Below are 14,078 nucleotides of genomic sequence, written 5' to 3' on the forward strand. Positions count from 1 at the left end.
TATTTTTGCCATAATTTGCGATTTGTTAAAAATATATTGCAAGGAATACATATATATTTTATATAAGTAATACAAATAACCTCCATTATCATAATGTTTGTGTAGGCATACATGTATATGATTACAAATGCAAGTTATGAAAGTAATGAGGTGTTATTATTGTCATTTGTTATTCCCAAGTTGAATGGGAAGAAGCTCAAGTTGAGGAAAAAATGGCAGATGCATGCGTTGAGGTGGCTGACTCATAGCATGAGGTTGCTGCCTCAAGAGTTGCGCTTGCTGTAAGGGTTGCGGATGCGCAGTAGCAGGTTCCTGAGGAACGAGTTAAGGTTCCTGAGGCGTGAGCTGCGAGAGTTGAGGTAGTGGCTGCGCAGAACGCAGTTCTTGTCTCGCGAGTTGAGGTTCCTGAGGTGCTAGCCTAAGGAGTTGAGACTCTTGCCTTGTTTAGGTCGCTGCAGCGAGTGCTGAGGTGGCTGCCTCATTGATGGAAGAGGTTTTCGTACCTCAAGAGATTGTTGCCTCGCTGGTGGAACCGCAAGCGGAAGCGGAGGAAGTAAGGCATAAGACTCCTGCTCCCATTGCTGAGGTTGCCTTAAGGAAGGTTAAGGTTGCTGCACAACGCTGGTAACTGGCAACTCAGAACGCGGTAAGGTAGCCTGAGGAACCTCAACTTCGTACGCCTGGCAGACTGGACTGCGGTGAGGCGGAGCTCTCGCAGGAGGAGGCGGAGGTTGCTGCACACCGCTGGTAACTGGCAACTCAGAACGCGGTAAGGTAGCCTAAGGAACCTCAACTTCGTACGCCTGGCAGACTGGACTGCGGAGAGGCGGAGCGTTCGCAGGAGGAGGTGTAACCTTCTCAGCCTGAAACTCGCGCATTAAGACCGCAAGCTGCGACTGCATGGACTGCAGCAAAGTCGTCTTGGGATCAACAGACGATAAGGTCTGTTGAGGCAAAGCCTTAATAGAAGATGAGGTCTGTTGAGGCATCGCCTTACCTCTCTTAGGAGGTGTGCAGTCACCTGATGACTGAGGAGAGTCAGAGCTAACCCAATGACTGCATCCGGGTTGTTGAACTCTAACTTCGTACGTCTGGCATAGGTCTGGACTTTACGTTTAAGAGGTCTTGAGACCTGAGACCAGCGTTTTCTCCCCGAAATTTCTTCTGCAGACGAGCAAAATAAGGGCTCAATCGTCTGCGGGTGGGAGTGACGGTCTCTGTAAGACACGCCCGCAACCACCGAGGATACTTCTGTGCGCCGATCAAGGCCTGCCGAACCCTTTTGCCCTTCGACATTGCTTCTCCCCTGGGCTTGGGAGCTTGCAAGAGGTCCCGGACTGGGAGGACGACTGGCACGCACAGAAGTACCCTCACGCACAACACTGACACACTTTGCGCTAATCACTTATCACTTTTGATTTTCTGTTTGCACTTATTTCACTGAACTCGAAACTTTAAGTGGTTTGTACCTGAAACACGCAATTCTATCCTTTCTCAAAAGTTAGTAATTGCGAAAACAGAATTACAGTACAATGTAACAGAAAAATCTAATGAAAGATAAATAATTCAGTGGCTGGAAAGAGACTAAACACTAGATCAAATAAACTACGTTTAAAATCTCTCACCGCATAAAGCTTGAGAACAAGAAAAAACTCTAGAAACGTTTACCTTCTTCCCCTAAAGAGACTAGGGAGAAGAGCAAAAACGATAACGTTACTCGCTTGAACGAAACGTTTATCCTCCTCTTTCTCCCTCCGTCTCTATCTCTCTCTCTCTCTCTCTCTCTTGACTTAGAACCTGAGAGAAGAGCCCAATCATATATATCGTTAAAACATATTATTGTTAAAGGAAAATATTTCCCAAAATGAAAAGTTCCTTTATTAGAATTAAAACCATTAAGTTAAGAAAGAATGAACAAAACGCTAGACACGGTTACTCTTACTGCAACGTGACACCGTGAAAATTCTCTCTCTATCGTAACGATAGAGCGCAAGTTGAACGTTCTGAACGTCAACAACTGCAGAGACAAAACAAAACGTTAGTTCAACTTTGAAAACAGTACGAGACTATCAAAGAAATTCTTTCAAAAACATTAAAATAGCATAATATGTTAACAGGTAAAACCGAAATGACGGGCTCAATGTTAATTAACTTCGGTACCAAGAAAAGACCGCCTACTATTAGAAAAGGTCGAATATAAACAAATATAAAAATTAATTTTAATAAGTTTATAATAAAAGGAAGTTAATCGAAGAGGCCTATAAAAGGCGGAGAGATATAAAATAAATCTATAACTTTTGTTAAGCAAAATTAAGAAAGAGAGTCTATACTCTCTTAGACACCAACACTTCCGTCTAAGGGAAGGGTCGGCCATTTAAAGGTGAAAGAGAGTTCATACTCTCTTCGTCACCATAATTAATCAAATTAATTCCAAAAGTTAGCTAAGCTAATAATAAAACTTCCTGAATAGCGAAAGCTGAAATCTTAGAGCAATACTTCACCAAAAACCGTGAACAAGACTCCAAAATTATAAGCGTATCCATGAACGTCTTGCCGGAAGCACGACAGAGGAAAAATTGAAGTGGTGTCAACAAGAAGTACTGCAGTACCTGGCCACAGGTGGCGCTTGTGAGTACACCCCCCTCTTGTATAGCGATCGCTGGCGTATCCCTTCCGTATAATTCTGTCGGGCAACGGAGTTGACAGCTACATGATTATCGGGTAAGTTTAATATTGAAAAGTTACACGCCATGCAACACGCTCTGCTTACCTTACAGCATGCTCTGCATACAGCATGCTCTGCATACAACATGCTCTGCATACCTTACCGCATGCTTCTCAGTCACACATCTTTGGTTGTTGCCAACTCACTAGACTGTCAAGCAGTTTCATAACGTTGCCTTCTAGTCTGCTGCTTTTGCACCAGTGAAACCCTCACTGAGAGAACTTAGCTTTTCTCGGATATGGTCCCTGTAGATGAGAAAGTGCTTTTCTCCCTCCTTCTGATATTCCCTTGAGGACTCTGTCATTTGGAGAGGAGCCTTTAGCTGCGTAGCCTCCTATGGACTTTTATTTAAGCATAACATGCTCCCAGGGAAGGTAATGGTTCCACTTCAGTCGCTAACCCCGTCTGTTACCACACCTGCTCCCATAGACCTTGAGCTGTGTTGCAAGACATGCAGTCCAAGCTTAGTCCTTGTTAGAGGATTTTTTTGTTTACGGAGTCAGTGTGTCACTGGGAAGACGTTCAACAACCAGCAGAAGTGACTTGTTGTGACGCAGTGCGGCAACCTCAGCAACCCGATAAGGAGTTGTCTGTACGACCCAGACAGTCTAGACAGCTTCGGGTTGTCACTGTACTTCCTCGCTTCCCCATGGTTGACAGTTCACAGACTGTGCAGCAGTACCATGATCTTGTGTCCGGCTCCGTCAGACGACTGGCTTTTAAGAGCTCCCACAAGTCGTCGCTGTCTGGAGATTCTCAGATGGACTATGGATCTGACCAAGGAACTGGGCCTCCTGGTCAATTTTGAGGAGTCTCAGCTCGTCCCATCCCAGACCATTGTCTCCCTGGGTATGGATCTTCAGAGTCGAGCTTTTCGGGCTTTTCCGTCGGCCCCAAGGATCTTCCAAGCCCTAGAATGCATCCAGAGCATGCTGAGAAGGAACCGATGCTCAGTCAGGTAGTGGATGAGTCTAACAGGGACACTTTCATCGCTGGCCCTGTTCATCGTGTTAGGGAGACTCCACCTCCCCCCCTTCAGTATCATCTAGCTGCTCACTGGATAAAGGACATGACGCTAGAGACGGTCTCAGTTCCTGTTTCCGAAGAGAGGAGGTCTTCTCTCGCGTGGTGTAAGAACAGCTTTCTTCTCAAGGAAGTCTATCTTTGGCTGTTCAGAAACCCGACCGCCTTCTCCTCTCGGACGCATCAGACACGGGCTGGGGTGCGACTTTGGACGGACAGGAATGCTCGGGAACATGGAATCAGGAACAAAGGACACTTCACATCAATTGCAAGGAGTTGTTGGCGGTTCTTCTGGCCTTGATAAACTTCAAGTCCCTCCAGCTTAACAAAGTGGTGGAGGTGGACTCTGACAACACCACAGCCCTGGCTTACATCTTCAAGCAGGGAGGGACTCTTTCGTGAAGTTGTTCTAGATCACAAGGGACCTCCTCATCTGGTCTAAAGATCGAAAGCTCACGCTGGTAACGAGGTTCATTCAGGGCGGTATGAATGTCATGGCAGATCACCTCAGCCGGAAGGGTCAGGTCATCCCCACAGAGTGGACCCTTCACAAGAATGTTTGCAGCAGACTTTGGGCCCTGTGGGGTCAGCCAACCATAGATCTGTTCGCTACCTCGATAACCTAGAGACTCCTGTTGTATTGTTCTCCGATTCCAGACCCAGCAGCAGTTCACGTGGATGCTTTTCTGCTGGATTGGTTCCATCTCGACCTGTATGCATTCCCGCCGTTCAAGATTGTCAACAGGGTACTTCAGAAGTTCTCCTCTCGCAAAGGGACACGGCTGACGTTGGTTGGCTCCGCTCTGGCCCGCGAGAGAATGGTTCTTAGAGGTACTGCAATGGCTGGTCGACATTCCCAGGACTCTTCCTCTAGGAGTGAACCTTCTACGTCTACCTCACGTAAAGAAGGTACACCCAAACCTCCACGCTCTTCGTATGACTGCCTTCAGACTTTCGAAAGACTCTCAAGAGCTAGGGGCTTTTCGAAGGAGGCAGCCAGAGCGATTGCCAAAGCAAGGAGAACATCCACTCTCAGAATCTATCAGTCTCAAGGGGAAGTCTTCCGTAGCTGGTACAAGACCAATGCAGTTTCCTCAACCAGTACCACTGTAACCCAGATTGCTGACTTCCTGTTATATCTAAGGAAAGTAAGATCCCTTTCAGCTCCTACGATCAAGGGTTACAGAAGTATGTTGGCAGCGGTTTTCCGCCACAGAGGCTTGGATCTTTCCACCAACAAAGATCTACAGGACCTCCCTAGGTCTTTTGAGACCTCAAAGGAACGTCGGTTGTCCACTCCAGGCTGGAATCTAGACGTGGTCCTAAGGTTCCTTATGTCATCAAGATTTGAACCTCTCCAATCAGCCTCTTTTTAGGACCTCACATTAAAAACTCTTTTCCTCGTGTGCTTGACAACAGCTAAAAGAGTAAGTGAGATCCACACCTTCAGCAGGATCATTGTTTTCACATCTGAAACGGCTACATGTTCCTTGCAGCTCGGTTTTTGCTAAACGAGCTTCCTTCACGTCCTTGGCCTAAGTCGTTCGAGATCCCAAGCCTGTCCAACTTGGTGGGGAATGAACTGGAGAGAGTACTTTGCCCAGTTAGAGCTCTTAGGTACTATCTAAAAAGGTCTTAACCTTTACGAGGACAATCAGAAGCCTTATGGTGTGCTATCAAGAAACCTTCTTTTCCAAGTTCTAAGAACTCAGTTTCTTACTATTCAGGCTTCTGATTAGAGAAGCACATTCTCATCTGAAGGAAGAAGACCTTGCTTTGCTGAAGGTAAGGACACATGAAGTGAGAGCTGTGGCTACTTCAGTGGCCTTCAAACAGAGCCATTCTCTGCAGAGTGTTATGGATGCAACCTATTGGAGAAGCAAGTCAGTGTTCGCATCATTCTATCTCAAAGATGTCCAGTCTCTTTACGAGTACTGCTACACCCTGGGACCATTCGTAGCAACGAATGCAGTAGTAGGCGAGGGCTCAGCCACTACATTCCCATAATCCCATAACCTTTTAACCTTTCTCTTGAATACTTTTTATGGGTTGTACGGTCGGCTAAGAAGCCTTCCACATCCTTGTTGATTTGGCGGGTGGTCAATTCTTTCTTGAGAAGCGCCGAGGTTAAAGGTTGTGATGAGGTCCTTTAGTATGGGTTGCAGCCCTTGATACTTCAGCACCTTAGAGTTGTTCAGCCTCCTAAGAGGAACGCTGCGCTCAGTAAGGAAGACGAACTTATTTAAGGCAGAGTAATGGCTCAAGTCGACTTCCTTACCAGGTACTTGTAATTTCATTGTTATTTTGAATAACTGATAATATGAAATACGGGATACTTAGCTTCTTGATATACATGTACACTGGTTTTCACCCACCTCCCTGGGTGTGAATCAGCTACATGATTATCGGGTAAGTTTAATATTGAAAAATGTTATTTTCATTAGTAAAATAAATTTTTGAATATACTTACCCGATAATCATGATTTAATTGACCCACCCTTCCTCCCCATAGAACCAGTGGACCGAGGAAAAATTGAAGTGGTGTCAACAAGAAGTACTGCAGTACCTGGCCACAGGTGGCGCTTGTGAGTACACCCCCCTCTTGTATAGCGATCGCTGGCGTATCCCTTCCGTAGAATTCTGTCGGGCAACGGAGTTGACAGCTACATGATTATCGGGTAAGTATATTCAAAAATTTATTTTACTAATGAAAATAACATTTTTCATTGCATTATTGTTATTCGATTACTTGCTAAGCTACAACCCTAGTTGGAAAAGCAGGATGCTATAAGCCCAAGAGAAAATAGCCCAATAAGGAAAGGAAATAAGTAAAATACAAGAGAAGTTTAAGAACAATAACAATAATAAAATAAATCTTATATAAGCTATAAAAACTTGAAAATAACAAGAGGATTAAAACTTCAAAAATAACAAGAGGATTAAAACTTGAAAAATAACAAGAGGATAAAAAATAACAAGAGGATAAAACTTCAAAAATAACAAGAGGATAAAACTTCAAAAATAACAAGAGGATAAAACTTCAGAAATAACAAGAGGATAAAAACTTCAAAAATAACAAGAGGATTAAAACTTCAAAAATAACAAGAGGATTAAAACTTCAAAAATAACAAGAGGATTAAAACTTCAAAAATAACAAGAGGATAAAAACTTCAAAAATAACAAGAGGATTAAAACTTCAAACAAGAGGATAAAAAATAACAAGAGGATAAAAACTTCAAAAATAACAAGAGGGAGAGGAACAGGATAGAATAGTATGCCCAAGTATACTGGACAGAAGGTCTTCAACATTCAAACATTCGACTTGCAAACATTCAGACACACTAACACCAATTTAATGGAAAATAACAAAGGTGATATAAAGAAATGTAATAAACCACATATTTAACCTTTTTACCCCCAGGCTATTTGGAAATTTCCAACCCTTAACCCCCTGGGGGTTATTTTTTTCCCAGCACATTTTGCAGTATATATTTTTTTAAATTGCTCTAACAGCCTTAATTTTTGTCATAGAAAGGTCAGGTTGGTCTCATTCTCTTGGAAAATGCCCGATTTTTCTCAAATAATTGAAAAAAAATATGAATAAAATAATTGTTATAGCATTTTTTTGCAAGGACGTACCGGTACGTCCATGGGGGTAAAGGGATGGCTTTTGTGAAACGTACCAGTACGTCCTTTGGGGGTAAAAGGGTTAATACTGTAAGCAAAACAAAATTTGTAAAAACCTGATATCCATTTCATATGAAACCAGGCTATTTGTTGAATTTTGTAGCTGAAAATCATAGGCATGGGATTCAGGTTAGGCCTACCATGGGCCATAATTTAAAAAAAAATGACTTGTAAACAGCTTCTTGGAAGGAATTAAGTTTGTTAGTTAAGGACCTTCTGTACCAGAAATAGATTATCTCTCCTGTATTTAAATTTGTTCAAGAACAATTAGCTCTATACAGTTATTGGTGAGACAAGTACAGTACTGTGTGCAGTTTGTAGCGCTACGGCCAAGCGTCCTAATTTGCTTATTATCGCTCCGACTGATATCTTGTATAGAATAAAAACGTTTGGAAATGGTCTACGGATCTTAAATATGTTGTGTAAGGGGGGGTCCGGGGGGGGGGGGGGGGGCGCAGCCCTCCTGGGTAAGGACACGGCTTTTAGCATAGGTTAGGTGGGTTTTTTAAGTTAGCTTCTCCCGTCGTACTCGTTGGTAAGGAAACTGTTGTGTAAAGGGGGGGGGGAGTCCCGGGGGGCAAAGCCCCCCTGGGTAAGGATACGACTTTTAGCATAGGTTAGGTGGTTTTTTTAATTTAGCTTCTCCCGCCAAAATCGTTTTTAGAACGACGGCCACAGTTCAGAATATTCCCGTTTTCTACGGGATCTGGCCGTCGCCCTACAAAGGCTCCCTGTGTGCTAATCTTATCAGTGAAGAGGCCATTATCAGTATAGTACAAGCATAGCACACCTCATTGTTTAGTGAAGGGGCGAGGCATCATCCCCAGCATTCAGGTGAGATAGCTTGATGCACATGGCCAGTGGAGTATGCTGGTGAAAGCTTTAATCTTGTCAGCATTTGATTTGAATGTTCAGATTTCACCTTGTTTATTTATATCAAAAATTTATCCTTGTTTTAGAATGACAGCCACTCTTGGCTCGAACTTTGTCTATCCACCAGAAAACAATACTCAGGGTTGTATCCTATTAGTAAAGTCTCTGCCTGGTGATCGCCAGACTGGGGTTCGAGTCCCGCTCAGACTCGTTAGTTCCTTTAGTGGCTGCAACCTCGCTATCCTTCTGAGCTAAGGGTGGGAGGGTTTTAGGGGAGCCTATAGGTCTGCCTGCAGTCATCAGCAGCTGTAGACTGGCCCTCCCTGGTCCTAGCTTGGGTGGAGAGTGGGGTTGAGGACTGATCATATGTATGTATATAGGATATGTAACGGCTCCTCACTTATCCTTCCCCTTAGTGGTTTAGACTGGATAAAGTCTATTCAGGGTGCAGATATCTATGGTTATCTTAGGATACGTCCCTGATTATACACGATATCTTCGGATACTCGTTCCGGGGGGTTAGAACCTTGTGATACCTGACGGTAATTCTCTTGTAATATCACTCGCAGAAATATTATACTGTAGGAAGCTACCTAAGGGAACTTCCATCAGGACGACATGGCTATCTCAACCAAAAATAGATTTTTCCTACGTCAAAATACGTTATATGGTCAGTGTCTAGAGCATTGCCCTGCTTGCTAGAGCAATGTCGCTGTCCCTTGCCTCTACCATTCATGAGGGGCCTTTAAACCTTTAAACTGTATCACTAATGTCTGATAGCTGTAGTACTGTATTGTAATTTGTATTGATTCCATGAAGTTTTAGACTTGAGAATCTGGAAAGTCAATCTCATTGGAAGATTTTCTTATTGTCGTCTTTTCTTGTGTTTATTATAGTATTGTATTATCAAATTTAAAGTCATAGAGTAAGGCAATACTATAGTTATATTACAGTATTACTCTATTGTTATAATTAGAACTATCTAAGGTACAGAACAAGTTGGAAAAGCAGAATGCTACAAGCCCAAGGACTTCAACAGGAAAGGCAGGCCCGTGTGGAAGGAAATTGAGAATTTAAGAATAAAATACAAAAGAAAAAAAAATACTGTAAATGAAAATGAATGTTATACGGATAAGTAATTTTTAACTGTAAAACAAGACTTATGTCAACCTGCTCAACAGAAAAGCATTTCCAACGAATTTGAGCAATTAAATTCCATCAATTCAATGTAAGAGCTTTCCACTTTGTATGCAGCCAGAGTAAAAAGTTTAGAATACTGCGCAGTATTGAACCTTTTGGTCGAATAGGAAAGTTTTTTGGAATCAAATGTATTTTTGTATTGCCTAGTGGATGGTATAGTCTAGGTGGATCTGAATGTAAAGAATGGAGAGAGTTTTGAAAAAATTATTGACTTGGTTACATAGCTATTCAGTCGTACCCTACTATTCAGCAGATTTAGGTATCGAAGATATGTGCAAAAATCTTAAATCTGCCCACTGTTGATCCCCCTTCCTACCCAGTGCCTTTATCAAGTCAACACTGTGTCTGTGTGTGAGGTTGACTCGCAAAATTTTAAGTGGAATTTTCCCACTACCTCATATTCTGCTCATCCTGTTCTAGGGGACTTGAAAACAGTTTTCTAATGATCCTTCTTCAAGGCATGTTTCACAGGGTCAGGTGCCAGTAATTGGAACCTGAGACTGTTGATTCTGTCAATATTAATGAAAATGACATGATTTGCCAGTCGCCTCCATTTGTCTAGTTACTTAAGTAAATTTATTTATTTCCTGATATTGTAACCTGCTTAAATTGTATTTGCTTTGTCATCTTAGGTAAGTGATATATAATTTAGAGGGCAATTTTGTCAACTAAGATTAATTACAAAATATAACTCGCATTTTTTGGCATGGTATCATAAATAATTTACATTCCATAGGCATTCTGACTCTCAGAAAATTTGCTTTACTTCTCATAGTTTTTTCTTATTACCTTTCCTCACTAGGCTGTTTATCCCTGTTGGAGTCCTTGGGCTTATGGCATCCTGCTTTTCCAACTAGGGTTGTAGCTTAGCAGTTAATAATAACCAGTAATGATAATAACAAGGAGATTTTATTCCTTGTACTGTTTTGGCAACACTTTTAATCTAGTTACGGTATCTTGTTACTTAATTGTTTACTTGTTTTGGGTTTAAATCCAACCCTCCACTGAAGTCGAGTGAACTACTTCTCGGGCAGGTCCATATTAATCATCTAACGAAACATTTTCATTATAACTTATACAATTTTTTGATTGTAGCATCTTCCAAATCATATGATCTTGTGAAAAGTAATGTCTTTAGTTTCTTCTTAAATTCAATTGCTCCCTTTAGGTCCTTCATTTCAATTAGCAGTTTATTATTATGTCTAGGCGCACAGTAGCTAAAAGCCCTTTCACCAAATTTACTATTTGTTCTTGGTTCAGATAGCATATGTTTGTCACTCATGTGTCTTGTGTTGACATTTGTTTCTAGTTCTAGTTTATTCAGGCATTCATTTAGATATTTTGGTTCATTTTGGTTCAGTATCTTAAACGTTAGTAAGGGAAAATGGCTGAGTTTGAGGAAGTTAAGATATACCATAATATATGATAAAGTATTGTATGCCTTTATTATTTAATTATCTCTTCTTTCAGGGTCCAACAGAGGGCCTGTTGTTGACAGCAGTCTTGCCATATGTGATTATGATCGTTTTGCTGCCAATTGCCAGCTTCTTCTTTTCCAAGAACTTTATTTTTCAAGGTGAGAATATTTTTTATTACCCGGGGGATATATTTTTCATTGTTGAAGTAGTTTAAGATACTTCACTAGATTTTCTTGAATACAGGTTTAGAGCCTTCATATTTTGAGTTTGTATAATGCAAAAATAAATCATTCATCCTTGAAAATAGTAGGTATTTCATTGTGAGCTGGAATGGTTGAATCACTAACAAGGTTCAGTATTTATGTAAGACATGTGGTAGGTTTTCGTGTAATATAATGTGTGTAGAACCCCATATTTTCTGTCTGTTGTTGTGCCTTGTTTAAGGGATATGACTTTGCAGTTTTCCTACTCTGACTTGTTTAGGTTGTGGTCTTCTGATCAGTGGGTGAAGTTCAGGATGAAGAAACCCGAGAAGACATACCCAGCATCGTTTGAAAGTAATACTGTTACCCCAAAGTTGATGCCAAAGGACATTTTTGGTTCTTTCCTCCTATCTTAATCTAGATTCTTTGTGACTACTGTATTGTGGGTATTTCATGAGCATGGTCCTCAGTGAATTATCACCTCTTGGAGCTTGGCTTGACCTGAAAGTGGTATTTTTCTTCCCAGGTGAGGGATTACCCTGTTTTGGCCTTGAGAGACACTAATTTCCATGTACTGTGATGAACACACTAATGTCCATTCACTTTGATGTTCTTGTGTCAGTGTCTTGAGGGCTCATTTTCCTGCTGCCAAGATGACCTTCGTTCCATGCCTGTGCATTTGTACAGTGCAGTGTTGTGCTTTTTACAGTGAGTATTCCATGTTATCACCCTGTATTAATGGTCTGTGGATGGTTTTGACTGCAGAAGCTCTTGTAGCTACACTTCGGGGAGTGCTGTCGTCTTTGGTCGATCCTACCTCAACATCTCTGACGGTACTGTAGTTTGTGATGGGATAGTTGGCATGGGGAAGAAGAAAGTACTTTGCTCCATTCCTCCGCCTCCTGATTCTGACATTTTTGCTAGAATAACTTGAAGACATAAGAAGGGCGATTGTAAGAAGTAAATTCTGAGTTTCTATCGACCGATCATTCCCCCATAGGAGATACCAACAGAACATGCCTACATACCATTGTGGTTGGGCAACTGGAGTGTAATCCTGATCTAATGATCTAATTGGTAATACTGTAAGTGTGGTCTTGCCTGGGGCTTAACACTACCGTTATTGGCCAGGTGAGGGTTGGTGGAACATGAACATCCAACCTAACCGTTCCTTTCAGAACAGGGTGACACTGCCCCTCTCTTGTTCCGTCTTTATTTTCCTTAATCTCACCCTCCCTACAATCTCACACCTATGTCGGTCCTGACCAGCCTGCTGATATCTCCCAGTATCTGCCTGATATCGTTCCCAGTGGCAAAAATGGAACAGACAGACGAAGGACACACTCAAAAGTTGTCTTGAGACGGTTCTCTGAACTCCTGCAGTCGGCTCTTCTTGATGGAGAAGTCAATGGGGGAACTGAAGACCGGTCATTCATATCTCTTCTTTGAACAAGTTGTTCCTGTGGACCCAAAGTAGTAGTATCCTCAGATCTAATTCATGTTCTATAGGCCGTTTCTCGGCTGCATCGTCAGGAGAATTGTGTATTAATTCAAAGCCCTGTGCTTGGTCTTGCTTCCACCCTGTAAGTGTTCATGCCAGTATCTAATCAATTAGTTGTCGGCATTTGTCTATCGAAGGATGGTGACAATTGCTGCATTCTACGAGCCTATAGGATTATTGCTTTAACGTTAATTAAACCTTACTTTTCCTCCTGTTTGCCATGACCTTGGGGTAATGTTATGTTGGGGAAAGTTTCATGGGACTCCCAAGTAGAGGATGGAGTATCTTGGAATAACAGTTACTATGACAACAGTGAGACTTTTCTCATCTGATGGTTGAAGCAACAGAGGCAAAGCATATCTTTCTATAGAAACAATCTTGGGGGCTGACAGTGACAGTGACACCATCTTAAAAGACTTCTTTCGATGATGGAACTAATTTTGATGACAGAGTAGCTAGATCCTCAAGGACAGCTTCCCCAATAATTGCTCCAGTAGTTTTTGAAGCGCCAGGAACCAGCGTTCCCCTTATCTTCTGATTTTTTTTTTTTTTTTTTTTTTTGAACAGGAAGAGAGAGCAATATCTCGGGTAGCTTCATGAAGAACCTCATTGTGGGAATTCCTCTGCCGACCTCCTTGGCTCTGCATGAGACCTGAAGGGAGTGCTGCCATGTAGTAGCTGTTTTATATAATTTCCATGCCAGTTAAATTTTATTAGTGTTATATCTATTTTTCATTGTTATTAATTTTTATTCATTTCTGATATTATTGGTTATAAATTGTTCAGTAATTACCATTGTATAAGCCTTTGAAAATTAGTACATGTGTGCTGCATTTATGGATGTGTGGAATGCTCCAAGTGTACTTAGATATCTAAATAGACATGACAAAATTGGAAGTAATTTGTATTTTACTAACTGTACAAACCTGAATTCGTTGATTAGGAGATTGATTAGCGACACCAGCTCGCGCTGATAAATCTCTTAAGGATGAGTGTTTATATTCGGGCCGACCAATTATCACTTGGTGCTGTAGCTTAAAATTTTATCTTGATTACAAGTATAAAATAATTGTCCTGGATTTATGGAACTGCGTGTTTCCAGCTTGAGGTTGACTGAAAATTTGGGATAGAGATCATCTCTCATTTTTCTTGGTTTAGCTTTTCAAGCTATGTTATTTTGAAGTGATAAAAGGTCACGTATACTAGATTCCATATCAGTAAAAAATAGCAAGATATTTTCTTTGGGAATTTTGGGAAAATTTATATAAATTTATATATCATGCAAAAGAAATTTTTTCGATTAATCTCCACAAAATTTGAAACTTTAGTGTTGGAGCAATAATTAAAAAAGAACACAAATCTTCCCTGTTTTTTAATTATAAAAAGTTTTGATTTATTTATGTAAGTGTTTTAGAAATAACAATTGAGTATTGCGGCAGTGATTAGAA

General features: G+C 41.3%; 2 protein-coding genes across 4 annotated transcripts in view; both read left to right on the plus strand.

Moving 5' to 3' along the window:
- LOC137622238 (transmembrane ascorbate-dependent reductase CYB561-like) overlaps positions 1 to 14,078 on the plus strand; it is a 335,839-nt gene that overhangs the window by 160,266 nt on the left and 161,495 nt on the right. The gene's annotated exons all lie outside the window — the stretch shown is intronic.
- The window catches only part of LOC137622237 (piRNA biogenesis protein EXD1-like), a 57,471-nt gene that overhangs the window by 8,844 nt on the left and 34,549 nt on the right, over positions 1 to 14,078 (plus strand). The window contains exon 2 of the mRNA XM_068352735.1: positions 10,979 to 11,084. The gene's annotated coding sequence lies outside the window, so the exon portion shown is untranslated. The remainder of the gene's footprint in view (positions 1 to 10,978; positions 11,085 to 14,078) is intronic.

Source organism: Palaemon carinicauda, chromosome 29 (assembly GCF_036898095.1).
Source record: "Palaemon carinicauda isolate YSFRI2023 chromosome 29, ASM3689809v2, whole genome shotgun sequence".
Classification (NCBI taxonomy): Eukaryota; Metazoa; Arthropoda; class Malacostraca; order Decapoda; family Palaemonidae; genus Palaemon; species Palaemon carinicauda.